This window comes from Garra rufa, chromosome 16 (assembly GCF_049309525.1).
Source record: "Garra rufa chromosome 16, GarRuf1.0, whole genome shotgun sequence".
Classification (NCBI taxonomy): domain Eukaryota; kingdom Metazoa; phylum Chordata; class Actinopteri; order Cypriniformes; family Cyprinidae; genus Garra; species Garra rufa.
The window spans coordinates 3178414-3192988 of NC_133376.1; positions in this window are offsets into that span (position 1 = coordinate 3178414).

Here is a 14575-nt window from a genome sequence, read left to right on the forward strand (position 1 = left end):
GGAAGGACGGGTCTGGTGGATCCTTTCCCGTCCTACCTATCCCATAATTCCTTTCGGCAGAGCGCTACCGGAATTTTCAAATAATAGCGGACGAAGCGAGCGGTAGTAATTGTCACCATTTGAGTCTCCATTGTCCTGTCATCACAAACTCTTGCACTACACATCTTGGACTTCATCCCCCACAATCACACTGACTGCATTTAAGCTTCTCACACACACAGCCACTTTGCGAAGTCTTATCGTTCCTCATGGTCGTAATTCTGAGCGTTTCTTCCTGTGTTTGTTTTCCCGTGTTTTTGATTCCTGGACTCCCTCTCTTGTGTGATTCTCGCTGCCCGCCCCGACCATTCTGCCTGTGTTTGACTACGATTTCTGCCTGCCCCTGTGTGTTTGTCTGTTCTAAATAAATTGCTGCAAATGGATCCGCTCGTCTCCGACCGTCCTTGTGACAGAAGACTTTGCCAGTACAGATCATGCGTCTCAAGCAGGGTGAGCGGTCTATTGAGGATTATGTTATGGACTTTGTGGAATTGGCTAAGCAGACTTCTATGGATGATCTCTGTCTGATGATTTTCTTCCGTGGAGGACTCTTAGAGCCATTGGCTTCACTGATGCCTACGATAGAACCTAGCTGGACTTTACAAATTTATGTTGACATTGCTCTGCAAATGAGTGGCTCTCCGTTTACTGTGGGAATCAAGGAAGACTACAATGTTCCCACAGTAAACTTCAGCTCAGAGCCACTACACAAGCTGGGTCCGTCCAGCCGTCCAGAGTCTCCGCTGGTTCCGCCCAGCCATCCAGAGTCTCCGCTGGTGCCGCCCGTCCTCCCAGAGTCTCCGCTGGTTCCGCCCGGCCTCTCAGAGTCTCCGCTGGTTCTGCCCGGCCTCCCAGAGTCTCCGCTGGTTCCGCCCGGCCTCTCAGAGTCTCCGCTGGTTCTGCCCGGCCTCCCAGAGTCTCCTCTGGTTCCGCCCAGCCTCCCAGAGCCTCCGCTGGTTCCGCCCAGCCATCCAGAGTCTCCGCTGGTTCCGCCCAGCCGTCCAGAGTCTCCGCTGGTTCCGCCCAGCCATCCAGAGTCTCCGCTGGTGCCACCCGGCCTCCCAGAGTCTCCGCTGGTTCCGCCCGGTCGTCCAGAGTCTCCGCTGGTTCCGCCCGGTCGTCCAGAGTCTCCGCTGGTTCTGCCCGGCCGTCCAGAGTCTCCGCTGGTTCCGCCCGGCCTTCCAGAGTCTCCGCTGGTTCCGTCCAGCTGTCCAGAACCTCAGCTGGTTCCGTCCAGTCGTCCAGAGCCCATGCTGGTTCCGCCCAGCCTTCCTGAGATTCCTGTCTGCCCTGTTCTGGCCACGGAGGCCATGTATGGACTGTCTAATTTCCCACTCACCCTCCCTACTGCCCCAGTCTCACCACCTCTGTCTCCTGACAGTCCCTCGGCTCACCTTCAACCCACCTTCGGTGCAGAGGACTTGCCGTGGGTCTGCCAGTCTCCATCGGTGTCCTGGCTGGAGGATCCCTCACCATCGCCTCCAGCCTCATAGTCCTGGACTCCGCCTCGGCCCTCCGACCCTGCGGCTCCACCCCGGCTCTCTGCTCCCTCGTCTCCGCTGTCGGCCGTCTGTCCACCAGCTCCACCGGGCACCATCGTCCCTCCGGCTCCGCCCTGGTCGTTCGTCGCCCCACCTTCGCCTCTGGACTCTACTCCTCCGGCTACGCCTCGTCGCTCATTCCTACCGGCTCTGTGGACCTCCTCCCTCCCACGGGCACAGCCTCGGTCCTCTGTCGCTCCGGCTCCGCCGTGTACCTCCGGACCTCCATCTCCGCCTTGGCCCTCCGGATCCTCGGTGTCGCCCATGACCTTCGACTCTCCGGTTCCGCCTCGGGCTCCACCGGCTCCACCTCCGTCGGTCGGCCCCAATGGAGGAGCCAACCCTTCCTCCACCATGGCTTCTCCCTCCGTCGGCTCCGCCTCAGTCTCCTGGTTCTCCACCTGCACATGGACCAGGGCCTCCATCCATGCCTCTGTGCCATGCCCACTCCATCACTCTCCCGAACAGGTATTTGAAGCGTCTGGAAGCCGCTCTTAGGTGGGGGGCTCTGTCACCATTTGAGTCTCCATTGTCCTGTCATCACAAACTCTTGCACTACACATCTTGGACTTCATCCCCCACAAGCCACTGCACCAATCACTGCTCACACCTGCTCCTCGTGACCCACTGCACTGATTGCTGCACACATCTGTTCCTCATCACACTGACTGCATTTAAGCTTCTCACACACACAGCCACTTTGCGAAGTCTTATCGTTCCTCATGGTCGTAATTCTGAGCGTTTCTTCCTGTGTTTGTTTTCCCGTGTTTTTGATTCCTGGACTCCCTCTCTTGTGTGATTCTCGCTGCCCGCTCCGACCATTCTGTCTGTTTGACTACGATTTCTGCCTGCCCGTGTGTGTTTGTCTGTTCTAAATAAATTGCTGCAAATGGATCCGCTCGTCTCCGACCGTCCTTGTGACAGTAATAATGTAAGTTTAAAAAAAAACTGGCGTTTAAAAAAATATTTTTTTTACAGCGGTTGTCTTGTTAGGCCTTTGGTTTTAGCGTTAAGCTTATTTATTTTTTTACATTTGTATGTTTATATGTTAAAAAAACATCTCTTTCGTAAACTAGCTTCTTTCTTACTGCCTGTGTGAATATCCCCTTACACACAGCTAATTTCTTGTTAGTGATTGAAGCTGTTTTTAACGCTTTTAGGGACGAAAGAGCAGTTCTTTTGTTTTGTGCAGTACAGATAACCTTACTTCTTGCTTAGCGCTGTCACGGTTGCTAGGCTACCGAATATGAGCAGGGGGGAACTGAAAGAAGGGTAGGCTGTCCAAATTCACAGACACTTAACGTTACTTCCAGGTTTTGCGGTCTTCGGAGGACCCCTCCTCCTTCAACCGGGTAGGAAGGATCCTAAGGAGGATGCAGACCCTGAATTTGGACACAGCCTTTGAATGGATTAGAAATATAGTACACAGAAGGGCAGTTTGATTGAGGCTCAAAGGATTCTGGGAGTTTTGAAAGTTGGAATTTGAAAAGTCTTGGCTCATTTGAACATTCCGTCAATGTAAGTCTATGGGATTTTTCCCAGTTTTAATCGGGATTTTTAGGAAAACCGTAAGTCTGATCAGTTAGAAAAGATACAGCAAATCGAGTCAGACCAGACTGAAGATCTGGACTGAGTTTGGAGTTTGTAGAGTTAAAGCTCTAGGAGGAGGAGCAGTCAGAAATTTAGTCTCATAATAATAATAAGAATAAGAATAAGTTTACATAAAAAGCCAACTTAATAATGATGAAGCAAAGTGATTGTTTTTAAAAAGAGGTCTCCTATGCTTACCAAATCTGTGATTATAAACAGTAATATTGTGAAATATTATTATTATTAATATGTGACCCTGGACCACAAAACCAGTCACAAGAGTCAATTTTTTTAAATTGAGATTTATACGTCATCTGGAAGCTGATGTGAACTAAATAAGATCTCCATTGATGTATGGTTTGTAAGGATGAGACGATATTTGATTGAGATATATTTAACTATTTGAACATCTAGAATCTGAGGGTGCCAAAAAATCTAAATATTGAGAAAATCACCTTTAAAGTTGTCCAAATGAAGTTCTCCTCAATGCATATTACTAAATTAATTAAATTACAAAAATTAAGTTTTGATATATTTATGGTAGGAGATTTACAAAATAACTTCATGCAACGTGATCTTTACTTAATATCCTAATGATTTTTGGCATTAAAAATAACTCTATAATTTTTATCAATACAATGTATTTTTGGCTATTTGGCTGTCCATGAATCCAATATTGTTATCTTATTGTTTACAGTTGATGATAAATCTATTGTATGCTCAAAAACAAAAGAGTGAAATACTATCCGCAGTGTTGAGCAAAGCAGTATATTTGCGGCGAGTGTTCAAAGCTGAGGTTAGCGTGAGTGTTGCCCTCCTGCCGTCTACTTTCCACTGTGCGATTCTCAGCCTACGTGTAGACATTATCCTGGTAAACAGTGAAATATAGTCCTCATTAAACTCTGATCTCTGGAAGCCGCGTACACACACACACACACACACACACACACACACACACACACATATGATGACAGCCATGGACATCTGTGGATGCTAAGGTTCATTTGGCCTTCCATAGCAGTTGATGTTAATCTACAGTTAAACCGCTTCAGCTTTGCATGTGATACAAATGTGCCATAAGAAATGAAGAGGACCTTATTCTTCATCATAGTTTATACTGAACACATAGTTGCAGATGAGTAACAGTCAGTGCAACCAATTTATGTCAATTTTTATTTAATTAATTTCAATTTTCATTTACTCGACAAATAATTCAAAGTGCCTGAGTCAACATGTTATGTAGTTCAATTTTCAGAGTTCAGAGTTGAGATTTTTAGGGAGAGATGAAAATACAGGGTTCTAATGCTTCCCTAAATAGAGTCTATGATGTCTATGAGAGATAAATTGTATGCTCTTCAAGTGGAGTCAGATACAGAAGTTTACACACACCTGGTTATTTTACCAAAATAAGAAGAGTTACACAAAATGCATGTTATTTTTTATTTTATTTAGCACTGGCCTGAATAAGATATGTTTACATATAGTCCACAAGAGAAAATAATAGTTGAATTTATAAAAATTACCCTGTTCAAAATTTTACATACTCTTGATTTCTTCATACTGTGTTGTTACCTGAATGATCCACAGCTGTGTTTTTTTGTTTGTTCTGAACAGTTGCTCTTCAGAAAAATCCTTCAGGTCCCACAAATGAAGGGTATTGAACCCTTTCCATCAATGACTGTATGATTTTGAGATGCATCTTTTCACACTGAGGACAACTGAGGGACACAAATGCAACTATTACAGAAGGTTCAAACACTCACTGATGCTCCAGAAGGAAAAACCATGCATTAAGAGCCAGGGGTGAAAACTTTTGAATGGAATGAAGATGTGTACATTTTTTTTGTTTTGTCTAAATATATATTTTTTAAATTTAATACTGACCTTCAGAAGCTACTTACATGTTTCCCAGAAGACAAAATAAGTAAAATTTACCCTGATCTTTAAATTCCAAAAGTTTTCACCCCCCGGCTCTTAATGCATCGTGTTTCCTTCTGGAGCATCAGTGAGTGCTTGAACCTTCTGTAATAGTTGCATATGAGTCTCTCAGTTGTCCTCAGTGTGAAAAGATGGATCCTTAAAATCATACAGTCAGTGTTGGAAAGGGTTCAAATACATAAAAATACTGAAAAAAAAAAAATAATAATAATTTGTGGGACCTGAAGGATTTTTCTGAAGAACAGCAGGCAGTTTAACTGTTCAGGACAAACAAGGGACTCATGAACAACTATCACTAAACAAAAAAAAAAAAAAAACACACAGCTGTGGATCATTCAGGTAACAACACAGTATTAAGTAACAAACGTATATTATTATTATTTTTTTAATATAAATTCAACTATTATTTTCTCTTGTTGACCGTATGTACACGTATTTTATGTGAAATATCTTATTCAGGTCATTACTAAATAAAAATAACATGCAGTGTGTATGATCACTTTTATATTAGTAAAATAATTAACATTTTCATTTTCAGGTGTAACTGACATAAACTAATATTTTTTCATCATTAAAAAAAAATCTGATTATTCAGTTATTTTGGTTTTTAGTTTTAGATTTGTTTTGTTTTATTGTTTTGTTTTTGTTTTTTTATTATTGAGAACAGCATATAAATAATGACAGTGGAGTTACAACAAAAAAGATAAAAAAGCAAAAAAGAAACAAGGGTGTATCCACCTTATTTTTCCTATCAAATTAAATTTAATGTCTGGCTTTCGGTCTCATCGGCTTCCAGCTGTTTTTGTTACAAAACAGCTTGTTTTGGCGCTTGATATTGCAGACTGGTGTGTCTTACCGTATCATTTTGATTTATTACCTTAATAGTTAACACAATGGCTTGTAGTGCAATGGTTTGTTTTACCGTTTACTGCACTTTGTTAATCTTCTTGTTATTTCCCTGTGGCAGCTAATGAACCGTAAGTCTAACACATTACCAGAAAACGACTTACTTCCACGTTAAAAAAAATCAGGTGGATAAATAGACAAAATTAATCAAATGTTATAGGAAAATGATTGATCGACTTGCACATATTAAATATTTTAAAGACTTTTTATTGAGCAAATTGGAAATAGTCTCAAAATAGTCAACAAGCATGCAAAATTGGTTTCTGCTTTGAAAAAATATTAACAACATAAGAGAAGTTATATTTTGTTTTCTTTGCTGTTCTTCTGTACATTTGTCAAATCCCCCAAACCCCCTAAATAAGTTGTCAATCTGTATCAGTATCTCTCTCTCTTTTATAATAATGATACATTATCTTAAATTATACTTCTTTTGTCTCATAAGTAATAAAACATTTAGTTGGAATCAACTGAGAACCTCCTCCAGTCATTATCATAGATGACATTTTTCAATAGAATATAACATTTGGGATTATTACACAGCCCTGGAGCAAGTAGCACGGGTATATTTGTAGCAACAGCCAGCAATACATTGTATGGGTCAAAATTATCTATTTTTCTTTTATGCCTTAAATCTTTAGGATATTAAGTATAAGTCATGTTCCATTAAGATATTTTGTACATGCCCAACCATAAATATATGAAAACAATTATTAGTAATATGCATTGCTAGGAACTTCATTTAGACAACTATATTTTCTAAATTTTTACTCAATACTTTGATTTTTTTGCACCCTCAGATCCAGATTTTCAAATAGTTATCTCAGCTAAATATTGTCCTATCCTAACGAACCATACATAATTGGAAAACTTATTTATTTATATAAATCTCAAGTTATGACTGTTTTTGTGGTCCAGGGTCACAAATAAGAAACTTAATAACCTATTAGTAGCTGATAAAAAGTAGAGTGGAGAAAACATTGGATATTCTAAGAACTCTGGTTGGTTTGCCGTCAAAACAATAGCAAATCCTCGTGGGTTAATAGGAATGCATAAATGACTAAGAAATTCCCCATAGGTTAATCACAGGCCATCTGCGTTACACAGCTGATGAAATGACTGAAATGTCTGCTTCAAACCAGCAATGGGGAAAGAGAGATCTGTTTTATACACAATATCTCTGTTGTTTCAAATTAAATATTCATGAGAAGTTGTGCATGAAACGTAGATAAATTAGCTGTTATTTTTCTGCCTTTATAATTGCAATCAACATATTTAGACCATCTTTTTCATGTAATGTTTCTGACATCGTAAGAGCAAACGCCTGGTTTATTATAGGGATAGTTTACTCAAAAATGAAAACCCTGTCATCGTTTACTCACCCTCATGTTGTTCCAAACCTGCATGAGTTTCTTCTGTTGAACATAAAAGATGATATTTTGAAGAATGTTCGAAACCAAACAGTTGCTGGTAGCCATCGACTTCCAACATATTTAATTTTATGTATTCAATAGCTACCAGACACTGAATTTGTGTTGGTTTGGGTCCTATAATGCTTTCTGTTTTCAACAATACTCATGCTATTGCATGCCTATTCTGTGAAATTCCATGCATATATATATATATATATATATATATATATATATATATATATATATATGTGACCCTGGACCACAAAACCAGTCATAAGGTTAAATTTGTCAAAACTGAGATTTATACATTATATGAAATCTCAATAAATAAGCTTTCTATTGATGTATGGTTTGTTAGGATAGGACAATATTTGGCTGAGATACATCTATTTGAAATCAGAAATCTGAGGATGCAAAAAAAATCAAAAAGACTGAGAAAATCACCTTTAAAGTTGTCCAAATTAGGTTCTTAACAATGCATATTACAAATCAAAAATTACATTTTGATATGTTTACAGTAGGAATTTTACAAAAAATCTTCATGGAACATGAACTTTACTTAATTTTTCTTAATGATTTTTGGCATAAAAGAAAAATCAAAAATTTTGACCCATGCAATGTATTTTTGGCTATTGCTACAAATATACCCCAGCGACTTAAGACTGGTTTTGTGCTCCAGGGTCACATATATATATATATATATATACACAGTCAAGCCCGAAATTATTAATACCCTTGGCAAATTCTGTTACTTTTATTCAACCAGAAAGTTTTTTTTTTTTTTTTTGACTGGAAATGACACAGGCTTCTCCCAAAAGATAACAAGACGATGTACAAGAGGCATCATTGTGGAAAAAAAATATTTCTCAGCTTTTATTTACATTTGAACAAAAAGTGGCATCTCCAAAATTATTCATACCCTTTGCAAACTGTCACAGTCTATGGGAAAATCCAAAGTTCCATACCATTCCAAATAGTCCAAGCTGTTTCAGCCGTGGCCTAATGGTGAGAGAGTTGGGCTCGTAACCCAAAGGTTGCCGGTTCGATTCCCACACCGGCAGGAACTGAAGGTGGGGATTGTGAATGAACAGCGCTCTTTCCACCTTCAATACCATGACTGAAGTGCCCTTGAGCAAGGCACTGAACCCCCAGTTGCTCCCCAGGCGCTGGAGCAATGGCTGCCCACTGCTCCAGTGTGTGTGTTCACAGTGTGTGTGTTTGTGTGTGTTTGTTCACTTCTCACTGCTGTGTGTGTGCACTTGGATGGGTTAGATGCAGAGGGCCAATTTTGAGTATGGGTCACCATTCTTGACAATACATCACGACGACTTTCATGACTTTCTAAAGCATCCTAATGACCCTGATTCATTGGGAACAGCTGTTTTAATCAACTCAACAGGTGAAAAACAGAAGCTCTCTGCTGTTGGTTTGTGGACAGTCATGGCTAAGACAGAGGAGCTCACTGAGGACCTGTGGCTGTGCATTGTGGCTGCTCACAAGTCAGGAAAGGGCTATAAGACCATATCTAAATGTTTTGAAGCTCCAGTGGCTACAGTGCAAAGTATTGTTAAAAAATACAAGACGTTCCGCACTGTGAAAAATCACAGAGGATGCGGTCGGAAGCCAAAAGTGACACCTGTGCTGGCCAGGAGGATAGTGAGAGAGGTAAAAAAGAATCCAAGGATCACCACCAAGGCCATCCTGATGAATCTGGGCTCTGCTGGTGGCAACATCTCAAGACAGACAGTCCAACGGACACTGCACACCGCTGGGTTCCACCGACGCAGACCAAGGAGGACACCACTTCTCCAGATAAGGCACACAAGGCCTGCTTGGCTTTTGAAAATGCTCATCTGGACAAAGAAGAAGACTTCTGCTCTTCTGTTTTATGGTCAGATGAAACAAAAATTTAATTGTTTGGCCACAATGATGTAGCCTTCATTTGGCGTTAAAAAGGAGAAGTCTTCAACCCTAAGAACACCATCCCCACTGTCAAACATGGTGGTGGGAACCTAATGTTTTAGGGGTGTTTTTCAGCCGGTGGACCAGGGAACCAAATCACAGTAAACAGCACCATGAAAAAGGAGCAATACATCCAAATTCTCAACAACAACATCAGGCAGTCTGCAGAGAAACTGGTCTTGGGCACCAGTGGACATTTCAGCACGACAACAACCCAAAACACACAGCAAAAGAGGTGAAGAAATGGTTAGCAGACAAAAACATTAACGTTTTGCAGTGGCCCAGCCAGAGTCCTGACTTAAATCCAGTTGAGAATCTGTGGAGGGAGCTAAAGATCAGGGTGATGGCAAGGAGACCCTCCAACCTGAAAGAGTTGGAGCTCATCGCTAAAGATGAATGGGCAAAAATACCAGTGGAGACATGCGCAAAGCTGCTCAGCAATTATAGGAAGCATTTGATTGCTGTAATAGCCGATAAAGGTTTTTCTACTGATTATTGAGAAGGGTATGAACAATTTTGGGCATGCCACTTTTTGTTCAAATGTAAATAAAAGCTGAGTAATAATTGTTTCCACAATGATGCCTCTTGTACATCGTCTTATTATCTTCTGGGAGACGTCTGTCATTTGTAATTAAAAATAAACTTGCTGGTTGAATAAAAGTAACTTTAAGTCAGAATATGCCAGGGGTATGAATAATTCCGGGCTTGACTGTATATGTGTATGTATGTGTGTGTGTGTGTATATATATATATATAGGGTTATATCAGGTATATTGGGTGATATCAGGTATATTGGGCCACTTTTTTAGGTTAATTGCTTGGGACACTATCAAAAAACCCAATTAACTGTGTTCTTATGATTAGTAAGGACTGTTTTTAATATTTTTGTGTTGAATTGATGTAGTGAAATATGATTGTTCAGCTACCCCACATTTTTTGAGATAGCAATTTTCAGGTAAAATGGGTTGGCTAATCAGCAAAAATGGGCCAGTCAAACGGCAAAGTGAAATAGAGACATTTCTGATAAAACACATTTCATTTTATAATGTAAAAGCGTAACATTGCATTTAAATGACATTAGAACACCAATTCCAATCAATTTCATCAATAAAGCATACATTTAATCCAACAATGTAACAATTACAATAACAAGTTAAGGCAACAGGTTAAAAGTTAACAGCCAATGACTGCAAATAATTTCAATCAATTATTGATGAAACGTACATTTCATGAAAAATGTAACAATATAATAACAATGTGGCAATATTAAAAAAATCTTTGCAGTCATTGTTAACTTATAAACCAATGAGACACTCAAACCTTAAATGGCCCAATTTGCCTGATATCACCCTATATGTATATAAAATACAGCTGGATATATGAATTGCACCTGATTATAATAAGCAACAATATCGTCTAAACCAGACTTTGTCAATGCCCTGAACGACGGGAATCTAAAAGCAGAGCATTTTTCTTGTTCTTAAAGAGACGTCAAAAATGACTGCGATGCCGAAGCACATTTAGTTTTAGCCTTGGTCACGTCCCCAGAACCCCAGCTGAGTGCAGGCAGGATTTGAGGAAGGCCGCTCTAGTTAAGGCACTTGTAGATGCTGAGAGCCTCTTATTTCCTTTCAAACAACATAAAAGCTCGCCCAGGCTAAGACGTCTAAGTGGAACTCAAAGAACGCACTCGAGCGATCCCAGGATGTCAGAAAATCTCAGCCGCTAATGCTGAAATTTACCAAGGATATGCGATCTAAATCTGAATATGCATATGGTTTGTCTTGCGCTATACGTTCGGGTGTAACTCGGCAGGTTATTTCAGACGCTGGGGTGAGGACATTAATGGGAACAGCTTGAACAGACGTAAAGCAGGACGTGTTATTTGTGCTGCTCGCACAAAAGCTGAGAGGGGGGCCTCATCAGGCTTTCATTCGCCCGGAGACGCCACAATGAAAAACCTGCAGATTCCATTTGTGAAAAACAAGTGAATGCACCAGTGCCAATGTTCAGAGCAAAATGGCTCTAGAGTTCAGCACATCTAGCGGGCCGTTGTGCATTTAAGAAAGAGCTCCATGAAGGAAGCTTACATAATTAACTCAAATAACAAAAACAACGGATGACACAGACTAGAAAATATAGCCGCTAATTACAATATGATATACATGATCATTTCCAAGAACCCTTGCCAATATTTGCATGCACTTAAGAATGCTATTTATATCTGATGTTTATCATGTCACGATCGCCAGGCTTTATTCTAATACTTTTTCTATATGAAGTGTTTTTTTTTTCTTTGCTCAGTAAACATATGGATTCCAGCAGGTCACTTTGATTAAACACAGAACATCTGCTGTAATATTATGTATGCAGCAGCTCTCCAATCACAGCTCATATTAGCACAATCCATCATTAAACCAGATGATATCAATTCATCAAGCCTAATAAACTGTCACAAAGACACTCGAGCTTAAAATACGTTTATTTGTAATTGTGTTTTTATTGTGGTCTGAGTCAAAGATGTCAAGAGAATGAAAATGTTTAGGCGAGACACTGCAGGTGAATAGAGTAAAAAAAACTAATAGTTATGACCTTACTTACCCAGGTGGTTGATTACATTGATAATTGTGAACATTTTTTGTATTACGAGTTTTCTAGAATGTTGGGTTTTAATATGCAAATTAGGCATTATTTAATGAAATACGTCATTATTTGCATACATTTCTAGCACAAAAATCTAAAAACTGGATGAAGTCTATTTCAAAATTTAATTCAAAGTTTAATTTTTTGACATGTTTTGACAGAGGGAATTTTGGGTATCTCATTTTATCACTCCATAATTCAGAAGATACTAGACTAGACAGACAGAAAACAATATATATATATACATATATTTTTTTTACAATTTTGGGGGAATAAAATGTTGTATAAAATCAAGCAAATTATATATGAACAAACCCTTTAGTAAAAATCTTATTCAAAAACCTAATAAAAATGTAAAGTTTGGTGTGTGTAAGTGCTACTGAAGTGGAGATTTATGGTTCAGTGTAGGAGAAAAAACTCATATTGAGAAAACGGCCTTTAAAAATATGTATTGTAATTGAAATCTATATATTGACACAAACAGATAAAGTGCCACAAAAAAAAAAAAACTTTTTTTTTTTTTACCACCAGAAAAAACCTAAATGATCAAACTTGACAGGTGCACTAAAAATCTAGGTAGAAATAAAAATGTCAGTTGGTGTAACCAAATTAAATGTTTTTCTTTAAGCATGTACACATCAATATAAAATCCCAAATGACAGTTGTGACCCTGGACCACAAAACCAGTCACAATCATTCATTTTTCTGAATCTGAGGGTGCAAAAAATCTGAATACTCAATAATCGCCTTTAAAGTTATCCAAATGAAGTTCTTAGCAATGCACATTACTAATCAAAAATGAAGTTTCAACATATTTACGGTAGTAAACGTACAAAATATCTTCATGGAGCATGATCTTTACTTAATATCCTCATGATTTTTGGCATTAAAAAAAAATAAAAAATTTTGACCCATGCAATATATTTTTTGACTATTGCTACAAATATACCTGTGCTACTTAAGATTGTTTTTGTGGTCCAGGGTCACAATTTTCCATTACTAGTTAACTGAGAGATTTATTTTTTTATTTTTTTGATACTGGCATATTCATCCTTTCCCCTTTTCTGTCTTTGTTTTCTTTTACTGGACTCTGAAAAGCATGCTTTATTACAGTATTGAATGCGGTAGAAAACCAATAGAACTAGCCAACAAGAAAATTTTACTTAAAGTTGTCCCAGTTTACCAGTAAAACTTCATATCAATAAACTGTTGACAAAATATGACAGTGTCCAGTGTGCTTAAAAAATAAAATAAATAACAGAAGAAAATCTGAATTCTTTCTAATAGTCTAATATTAAACAAACAAAAATGATAACCTTAAAAAAAAAAAAATTGAAAAAAAAAATATGCACTACGGAAAGATATATATATATCTTTCCGTAGTGCATACCATGGTATCACACAAATCCTTAAAGAATTAGTTCACCTAAAAATGTAAATTCTGTCATTAATTACACACCCTCATGTGATTCCAAACCCATAAGACCTTCAGACATCTTTGAAATACAAATTAAGATACTTTTGATGAAATCTGAGAGCTATCAGACCCTTTCTAGACAGCAAGGGTCCTACATTCAAAGTCCAGAAAGATACCAAGAACTTCGACAAAATAGTCCATGTGACATCAGTGGTTCAACCATAATTTTACGAGGCTACAAGAGTCCTTTTCCAGCGATATCGTATACTATTTGAACTGAACTGACGATGATATCACTGAATTCATTGATGAACTGCCTTTAACTGAAAATTGATTGTTTCCAAAAATGCGTTACTTACACACTATGGTGCTGTTTAAATGCTGTGCAGTTGCTTTGACACAATCTGTATTGTTAAAAGCACTATACAAATAAAGGTGACTTGACTACTTTTTGTTGTACAAAAAAACTAAAATAACGTATTTTCCTCTAACAGCTATAAACAATTTGCCTTATTCACAAAAATCTGAAATTTGTCTCAAATAATGCTTCTTACCTTACAATCAACAAACAAACAACATTTTACTTTAGTGTGTAATTTATATGGCCACTCAGACCGCTGACTACTTAGAATAATTTGAGCGCATTTTCTCAATTTACTCAGTAATTTCCTTCAAATCACTATATTATGATAAATTATGACAGCATTTATATCCAAATTTAAATTTTTCCAAGAATAAATAAAACAATTCTGAGTTCGTCTGATGCATGAACTCATGTACAACAACGTAATCCAGATCCAATAGGAATAAAAACATTAATCAGAGTCATCTCTTGTTTAGTATTATATTATTTTATTATGTACATCCCTGGGCACATTATACAAGGTACATTTACACCGTCATGTTAATAATGCAAAGGAGAGCAAGTAGAAAATACAATATTGTTTTAATTTTAATAATAATAATAATAATAATAATCCCGAAAAGATTTCACGTGAAGAGTCGTAATGCACAGCCAGCACCAAATAGACAGAACGGCAAAACTCAAAAATGTACTGAATTATAAGTGCCCACATTCAGAATTAAATAAACAGTATTTGTGATGAGCCGAAGCTAAAACATTTCTGAAG